Below are 10,054 nucleotides of genomic sequence, written 5' to 3' on the forward strand. Positions count from 1 at the left end.
CTTATAGGCCCGTACTCTGAAACACTTTGCTCTCTCACCACAACCATTTTCAAAAGCCACAGAGATGATTAGCTTGGTTCTCAAGGATGTTTCTTCTGTCAATAACGCGGAAATCTTGTTAATTTCTCACTAGGACCACAAAAAAACTTAAAAGCACAGGTAACTTTAACTAGAGCCTTTTGAATGTAGTGGTGGTGCTGCGCTAGTGTTTCAGAATGCAGTCTATAATCACACAGAAGGATGAGGTGGTAATAGCAACGCGGTTTAGATGCGTCAGGTAGGTTTTAGCACTGATGCATTGATACTTAGTGGATGCCAAGATCTTGCTGGATGCGTCTGATCCCTCAAGCTCCCACGATGCATGCTGAAGAGGCAGGCACATTACGAGGCCGACCGAGTTCTCTGTGCTTGTACGTCAGCGTGAGTGTGATGCGGAAGGGAATTATTGACTGAAAATTAGAAATCTCCACAATCTTTGTAAATGGTTTAGGAAATTGTGATAAGCTGCATTTCGTCTTCAGCCTCTCAGAAAATGGTCTAAGAAGTTGTGATGAGTGAAATTTTGTAGGAAAAGGAAGAAGTGAGAATTTCCAACTTGCACGGTATTGTGAGATGAGTAATCAAGGTGAAAGCAATGAATGAATAGCAGAGTGAGACTCGTACAGGTGATCACTCTCTTAGAAAATGATTCATCAAGATATGCATCTCCAGTTAGGATTCATAGGAAGGGATGCACGGAGAGTTCCTAGCGTGGAGGATATTGCTAGTCGACCTTTCAAGGATGCAGGATACCACGGGTTTGATGGGTGCACAAGACAGTCTTTGCTGCTGTGAGGATGCCCAAATTCAATTGTGTCGTAGCTGTCTGTCCTTGGTACTGGGAAGGTCTCTTGTTAGTTTGAATCTGCAGGCAGGAGTGGATGAAACAGTGATGAGGTGAGAGTTGCTGTGATGGAAAAGCTGTGTAGGATGTCTATTAAAAAAAAAATGAAAATATAACATAGATACAGAGTGTGACAATAGACCGGCTGGAAGGAAAGCCTGGGGATGAGAGAGAGAGAGAGAGAGAGAGAGAGAGAGAGAGAGAGAGAGAGAGAGAGAGAGAGAGAGAGAGAGAGAGAGAGAGAGAGAGAGAGAGAGAGAGAGAGAGAGAGAGAGAGAGAGAGAGAGAGAGAGAGAGAGAGAGAGAGAGAGAGAGAGAGAGAGAATAGCCACAAGGGAATGTAGTTAGGAAGCCAAAAATTTTGTGTTAGACTGATTAAACTTTTCGAAATGCTTAAGTCAGTGTCGAAGTTTTTACCAAAGACTGCAAGAACCACTAACAAAGGGTCGGGTATTAAAAGTAAAGGGGAAAGAGAGAAGGGATATAAAGTCCAGTAGAAGGAAGGCTCGCCGCACTTGACCTTGTAGCCCAGTCCTAGTCACGGAGGTAGAGGCGCCGCGGTCAATACGTGAAATTAAATCCTGCCTTTTAGCTCCCGTAGAGGAGAGGGGTGGCAATGATGCTGATAACAATGATAACGTGCATAGTAGTAGTAGTAGTAATAGTAACAACAGCCAAGTCATAGTTTACATACATACATAGATTACATTCACAAGGTTTCATCACATTTGAACCTGGATGGAGAGAGAGAGAGAGAGAGAGAGAGAGAGAGAGAGAGAGAGAGAGAGAGAGAGAGAGAGAGAGAGAGAGAGAGAGAGAGAGAGAGAGAGAGAGAGAGAGAGAGAGAGAGAGAGAGAGAGAGAGAGATTGTAAAGATAATGATGAGACAATGACCTAACAGCCTTGAGGGAGAGAGAACCTTAATTGATAATGATTAAGGATGATGATAATAATAATAATAATAATAATAATAATAATAATAATAATAATAATAATAATAATAATAATAATAATAATAATAATGTGTGTGCAGCTGCAATGAGGCGACTAGCATGGAGTGAATGCTCATTAACAGCCTTCCTCACCACTCACATTCCCGCACGACTCATTACTTCTGTTTTCCTTGCGGGATTCTCATCATAAATAAATTGCTCCTTTAATAACAGAAGAACGAGTTTTACTTCTTTATTTCATCGATGCGAACCGGTTATATTATTTTCTATTCGCTTTTTACGTTGCTTTGATATGATGTGGTGGCCCGGCGAGTGGTGGTGCAGGGAAGAGACTTTCATGCCAAGAGGGAGAAATATCTTTACTGCAGAAGAAGGTAATGTGATCCATAATTCAGGTAGATGAACAAGCTCACTCATTCTGCGTCTCATAAAACTGAACGAACGAAGGCTCAGTGAAATGTGTGCTTCTGAATCCAGGATGAAAGAAAATAATGTGCTTTAATAAGGCGGAGGTTAAATACAGGAGACCAAAATTCTTAGCTAGACGAAATCGTATCTGTACCAGGAAACCGAACACAATATGAAGCGAAGTACGTTGTCGCAGTCGTAAGTCGAGTAACACACACCATTTGCTTCCAGTGTGGTGAGAGTATTCCCGCAATATGTAATCCCCTTATGTGACTAAAATCTACCAGTGATCCGCTTTTGTTACATCAGCTGGGTGGAAAACTTAAACTGAGGAGAAAAAAGCACTAAATACAATGAAAGTGAGTGCTAAAGGCTACTGAAATTTTAACCTCCACCTCACGTCGGCAAAATAGAGTTCGATAAATTAAAAAGAACATTATTCAGGAGGAAAATACAATGCGTATCTACCTGTTGCATTGATAAAAATAGCTATCCATTCATGTGAGGGGCGGGGTAACCATATGAGAGAGAGAGAGAGAGAGAGAGAGAGAGAGAGAGAGAGAGAGAGAGAGAGAGAGAGAGAGAGAGAGAGAGAGAGAGAGAGAGAGAGAGAGAGATCCGGCACCAAACCGCTATTTTGAACACGCAGTAATTCAGTTCTTGTTCTCATCCGAAGATAAAACTCGACAAAGCTCAAAACCCACAACAGTTCCGGCTTATGCAGTGTGTGTGTGTGTGTGTGTGTGTGTGTGTGTGTGTGTGTGTGTGTGTTTTACTTCATTGTATTTTTATAGGATTGAATCAAGTACTTCATCATTTTCTTTATTATTATTTCTTTCTTTAATATATATTTCTTTTAAAAGCTGTAAATGCCGTTGGCTTACACGAATCCCTCCGGTAATATATTCAACTGATATATTGCCTGGCGTCAGGAGAGATTAATTTCCTCACTCACATCTTTCTTTAAACTTTTCTTATGTAATTTATTGCTGTGTCATCGTGATAATGAATTCTTAGCCTCTATGTCATAATCAGGAATTTCAAATAATATTCTTCACTTTCGACGCATTGTGTGTGTGTGTGTGTGTGTGTGTGTAGGGAAGAGGAAATGATGAGGGAGCGCGTGCAGAAATAGCTGCCCCAAGGTTCATATTAATGTGAAGGAGGAGGAAAGGAAAAGAAAACCTATGAAGAGGCAACAGTAATTAGAGAACGAGAGTAACTGGAGCACGTGTGACTGTGGGGAGAGAGAGAGAGAGAGAGAGAGAGAGAGAGAGAGAGAGAGAGAGAGAGAGAGAGAGAGAGAGAGAGAGAGAGAGAGAGAGAGAGAGAGAGAGAGAGAGAGAGAGAGAGAGAGAGAGAGAGAGAGAGAGAGAGAGATTTATCCTTCTCCCGGGAATGATATTAGCAAGAATTTTATTTATGTAACCGTTAGTTATTGCCTTACTCCGCTGTTGCCTGCACCCCCTACCCACCCACCCACACACACACACACACACACACACACACACACACACACACACACACACACACACTCTCTCTCAGTTCTCCTTCATGTCCTGTGTTGTTTTTCATTCCCGAGGCGTCGCGATGTCTCGAATCTTCTCCTTCTTCACCTTTACCACCTCCTCTCCCTTTCCCTTCCTTCTTACCCTTTTCTCAGCCAGCCAAGCATTTCCCTTACCTTCAGCTCCCTTACCACTCCTTCCTTACAGCTTCTCTCCCTTCCTTTACCCTCCCTTTCGTCTCCTTCTCTTCCTCTTTCGTCACGTTTTCTCCCCCTTCTCTGAGTGCTTGCAGCCATCATGTCGGTACAAGAGAAGCCTGACGCAGTGATTGGTCGGCGGGTGCCTTTAAGGGAAGCAGGGAGAAACGTCATTGGCTGGGAGGTTGTGTGATGTGAATCGTGATTGGGTAAGGGAAACAGAACGACTGGGCTTAGTGGGATGATGTGGTATGGTGTATGGAAGAGAGAGAGAGAGAGAGAGAGAGAGAGAGAGAGAGAGAGAGAGAGAGAGAGAGAGAGAGAGAGAGAGAGAGAGAGAGAGAGAGAGAGAGAGAGAGAGAGAGAGAGAGAGAGAGAGAGAGAGAGAGAGAGAGAGAGAGAGAGAGAGAGAGAGAGAGAGAGAGAGAGAGAGAGAGAGAGAGAGAGAGAGAGAGAGAGAGAGCAAACATTGTACAGAATTGTCCAGAAATATAGACCATATATTAGATTTGATTTGCAGAGAGAGAGAGAGAGAGAGAGAGAGAGAGAGAGAGAGAGAGAGAGAGAGAGAGAGAGAGAGAGAGAGAGAGAGAGAGAGAGAGAGAGAGAGAGAGAGAGAGAGAGAGAGAGAGAGAGAGAGAGAGAGAGAGAGAGAGAGAGAGAGAGAGTAAACATGACTGACTAAGCATTTCATAACAGATTTCATAACGTAGGAGAGGGGAGCAGTTGAAGACAAGTAGGTGATACAATGATAATAAATAGATAGTGCAGTGAAATGTCAATTATTATTATTATTCTCGTCTGTGTGTTGAGATGGCGAAAGACAACACTCCCGTCTTGGTTCGTGCGGTACTCGACTGTAAGGACACCTGCTCTTTATGATGATTACACATACGCTATCTGCTCAGGGGAGAGACTGACTTGATGAGATGATGATGGTGGCGGTAAGGACAGTTGTAGATCACAGCTAGAGGGACCAACGGGAGATAAGATGCATGTATTTTTGGGCCTTTTTGGATGTGCTGCTTAGAAAACGTGATGAAATAGAGATGGCAACGAAAAATTGTGTTTGTATATATCAGCTTTGTTTGTCTTGAGATTAATACTTTTACGCTAGTTCACCAGTTTTTTTTATTTATTTATTTTTTCATCCATTTCTCATACTAATTTAGAGATTTCCTAATAATACTCTCTTATATCTCCCTCTTTATAGTGTATTTGAATGCAATCTGTCTCTTAAAGGCAATAAGGTAGGTCTGCTACTGTTTCTAATTTGTGTTCTTTCCCGTTACCTCGTAATTATGAACCCACATGGTGAATATAATCTCTTTTTTGTGTGTTAGGTGTTGAGGCAACGGGGAAGGATGAAAGGGAAGGACATCTTTACGTTATGATAAGAAATGCGTGTTGATTCTAATGATGGTGCGTGAAGGAAGATGACGAGAAAGAGACTGCGGGTTAGATGTACAAGAGAAAGGGAAGAGAAAGAGAGTGGAAGCATCTTTACACCTTGAATACACCTTGAACAGAGATGTGTGTTGAATTTAAGATGGGTGAAGGGAAGAGGGTGACACAGATACGGAACAAGGGTCAAAGATAGGGTGCAGCGAGGAGGAAGTCAGGAGTAGGGAAATGGAAGGGAGGGAGCAACAGTTATTTTTTTGAGATACGAGTAGTGTGGAGTATTGGGCAAGGAGGAGGTACGGGAGGAAATAAGAAGGGACAAGAGTTAAATTTTTGAGGTATACTGCAATATAGAAGAGTGAAGAGCTGGAGTACGGAGGAAAAGAAGGCTGGGGATGAGGAGGAGGACGCTAAGACTCAAGACAAAGGACCGCTCATCACTCAATTGTGTCTCATCACGAGTCACTGACCACCTTGATGTCTCACGTGTCCTTCTCTGCCCTCACGCTACAGAATCATACAAGGTGTAAATTATCCCCTAAGATTTAATTTCCTTTTCATATGCCATTGTTGTCGTCCTTTTTTTTCCATCTTCCTGCCACTTCTTCTTTTTATCTTTTCCTTTTTCCGTTTCCTCTTCCTCTTTCCCCACTCCATCACTCACGCCTGTCACGCCGCTCACCGTGCACACGTACGAGTATAGGAGCTTATGACACACACACACACACACACACACACACACACACACACACACACATGGGAACCTTCTTTTCGCCTCTTGTTTCATTCCTTTTTTCTTCTCTTCTCATTTTTCCTTTCTTTTCTTTTCCATATAAACTTTTTCTGCTCTTCTTATCTGCCTGTGCTGCTTCCCCCTCCTCGTTTTTTTCTTCTTTTCTTACTTTGATCATTTCATCACTTGCATGCATTCAGCTTTTATCTTCTATTTTATTTCTTTTGTGCTTTTTTTTGTTTACACTTGTATTCCCTCCATCCCTCCCTCCTACACACTACCACTTTACTGCAGTAGGATGATAATTTCCTGCTCTTCCGCATCTTTTTCAGCCTCAGTGACGTTCGTTGCCTCTTCACTGCTCCCACCCAGCTAGCAACACTTGTTCACTCACCACCTTCATCCTCATACATAACGAAAAGAGTAGATAAATTCATGTGGGTATGGAGACGGAACCACACCAGCGTAGCTCAGGCGCTGTGTACTTCAGTTAGATGAAATGTACAAAGTGGCCGCAGGCTGCGCTGATCTAGAAGCCGCGCCCCTTGCTTCCTCCACCCGCCGGCAGCTGACTGGTGCACTCACAATGTACTTGCCATTTCTCTCTCTCTCTCTCTCTCTCTCTCTCTCTCTCTCTCTCTCTCTCTCTCTCTCTCTCTCTCTCTCTTTCTTTTTCAGACATTTTGAGTAAACTTATTAATTGTCCTTACTGTAAGCCTATTTTTTAAAATATCAGTACGAAAATTATAGTAACAAGGTATTAATTAGTCCTCTTGAAAGTCTGTGGAAAAAGTAAACAGTATTTACATAAACTCATTAATATGACTGTCGCTACGACATGCGCCACTGGAGACGTGTCCCGTGTCGGCAGTCGTACAGGTGAATAGGCAGGGGACATGGCTTCTATATTAACTGCCTGCGACGGTTACGTAGAGTTCAATACATATATTAGATCAACACTCGTCCCCATTTACCTCTACACCCAACTCATCATCTTCCGTCAACAGGGACCCCTCGTGCATCATCACCACTATTCCTACACGCTCCACTCACCCCCACCAACCCTAGAAACCACTCGCTTCTCATCGCCAACATTTGTGTAACTCCCCACTGCCCACCACCCCCTCTGCACTGTGCACCACTCGTCCCTGCTAACCTCACGTCAGTCTGTCAAATGCAGAAGTTCCCCACGCCGCGGGACTCAGTGGTGTGTGTCACTCTCCTCACCAGCATCTGACACATCTCATCCACGATCCCTTACCATTCCACTCATCATGTACCTCCCCTCCTCCTTCTCTCCGTCTTCTCCTCTATATCTATCCCTTAACTTATCCTCCTCCTCCTTCTCTTCCACATATCATACGGCTCTCGACTCCATTCCACGCTTGCCTCTTCCACTAACAGATTTTCTCTCTCTCTCTCTCTCTCTCTCTCTCTCTCTCTCTCTCTCTCTCTCTCTCTCTCTCTCTCTCTCTCTCTCTCTCTCTCTCTCTCTCTCTCTCTCTCTCTCTCTCTCTCTCTCTCATACTGTAAATTTCCACCGTCAACTTAACTGTTCATTTGTCTTCATCACGGTAATGAAGCACTAAAATCCTGCCTCACTTGTCCCTCACTTTACGGTCACAACTTTAATCCTTCATCCTGACACACTGACACACCTCCAGCCTCTCTCTCTAGTACTCATACTCTCACTTCACCTTCCAGCGTCCCTTCACCTTCTCATCTCACCCGACATACCTCACCGTCTCACTTTATGCAAATCAGCGTCATTTCATTTCGTCCTACGCTTCTCGCCTCCTCACTCCATGTTATATCTTAATCTTTCTCATCTCATCCTGCGCCACATATTCTCTGCAGACTGTTATTGTGTCTCTACCCTTTCATCACGCCCTTATGTTCGTCTCCAGAGATCTTTGCATTACCTCTCACATCCTCACCTCATTATCTCTAGTTCCTGAGCACCTCATCTCACCTTACTTTTAGGTCTATATTCTGAAACATTTCTGCGTCGCGTCTTCACTACTCGTATTACCAAAAGTCTCTAGTTGAAGTGATATTGGCTTTTTAAGAGTGTTTGTACGGTTTTATTGACAGATTAACAAAATTTCTATACTATGAATACGCGAAACACTTTTGAGAACCCTGCTTATCATCCCTGTTGCCTTTTTAGAATAGTCGAGGTGAGAGAGCAAAACGTTTCTGAATACCATGCCAGCACCTGCCCTTCACATCAACACTATATCCTACATACGTATTCCTACACAGTTTCCTGTAGCACACTATTCCAGTACACGACCACTGTTCCCTTGCTATTCCCAGCACTCTTGTGATATTCTACCACCTCTCTCTCACCGGCTACTGTCTCTTGTCACTTGTCTCTTGTTCGTCACTGCGGGCAGGAAAAGCTATGTCCGTCGCGTCACTGTCTGTAGAATGCAAGGTCTTTTCACCAGCCAAGGAAAACGGGGCCACTTCCAACTTATGACGTCACACTTGCCTGTCTTCGTCACTAACGCTTTTCATTTTCCCCGCCACATCTTAGCACGTTTCTGCATATTGTATTAGAAATTGTGACAGAAAAATTACAGAAAAGAACATTCGAATTTCCGGCTGAACGGTTTGTTACTTTCAGTCCATTTACAGGTATTAAGGTTTTATACAACATTCAAGCATAGGAAATTCTCTCTCTCTCTCTCTCTCTCTCTCTCTCTCTCTCTCTCTCTCTCTCTCTCTCTCTCTCTCTCTCTCTCTCTCTCTCATTGTCAATGCAAATGGTCATATAACCTTATTCATTTTGCTTGCATTTATTTTTCTGAATGAAGTGATTTTCCTATTCTATTTTCAGATTAAAAAAAAATGACGCCGGACAAAATAAATTACTTCCTTGGGCAGAGAAACAAATTGTGCTATATTATTAGCGAGATGAAACTAAATTGCCGCATCACCGCATCACCAGCAGTAATGTCATCTTGCCTTCCTCATTTCCTCATTTTTCGGGAAAGTGTGCAATGTCAGATTTCGTCCCTTATTTTTGGGCGACGACGAGCATCCGTAGACAGAACAGCAACTGGGCACGTTCCCTTCTTGCTTGGAAAATTGGTGATTCATCTGGAAAGGTGCAGTGATATGGTCGCTCCACATATTGTATTCACAGACGAGCGGGATAAGTGTGACATCATCAGTCAGGAATAGACCCGTTTTCTTTGACTCGCGGGCGGCTGGTGAAAAGACCTTGTATTCTATGGAGACTGGGTCGAATATCTCACACCCGCCAATACATTTACACTCCTATTCACACGAGGTAAATATGGAGGGTAGGTTGTGAATTGTTTTCCTCCAGATGCCTCTCCTGCCATCATCGCACACAGTTGCTCTCACCTGTTGGCGTCACCGGAACTGAAATATATTATTGGTTTGTTTTCGTTTTTCTCTGTTTCTCTCGCTCTCTTTTTCCTTTCCCCAACCATTACTCAGGCCAACGCCCGGAGTGTGCCGAGGCCTTTAAACGTATCTTTCTTTTTCTTTTTTTTTCTTTCTTTTTTTTATCTAGCGTTATTTCACCATCCTCTTTTTTCCGATGCACATCTTTAGGACTCTCTCTCTCTCTCTCTCTCTCTCTCTCTCTCTCTCTCTCTCTCTCTCTCTCTCTCTCTCTCTCTCTCTCTCTCTCTCTCTCTCTTTTATTCCCATTTTCCCCCTCTGTTATCTCCTTCATCCAGGTTTCCTTTTCTCCCCAATCTTTCTTATCTCTGGTTTCCTTCCTTCCAGGTTCTATCCTCTCCAGCTCTTCTTCCTTTCCAGATTTCCTACGAAGGTCTTTTCCCCCCTCCAGTTTCCTCCTCTCCCCAGTTCTCCAAGTTTTCTGTCTATCTCTAGCTTTCCTTTTCTTTCCAATCTCTCATTTCGTCCTAACGCTTCTCTTCTCCCATCTGTTCTCTTCCTTCAATCTTTTCTCTTCTTGCCTTTCT

This window comes from Scylla paramamosain, chromosome 27 (genome assembly GCF_035594125.1).
Source record: "Scylla paramamosain isolate STU-SP2022 chromosome 27, ASM3559412v1, whole genome shotgun sequence".
Lineage (NCBI taxonomy): Eukaryota > Metazoa > Arthropoda > Malacostraca > Decapoda > Portunidae > Scylla > Scylla paramamosain.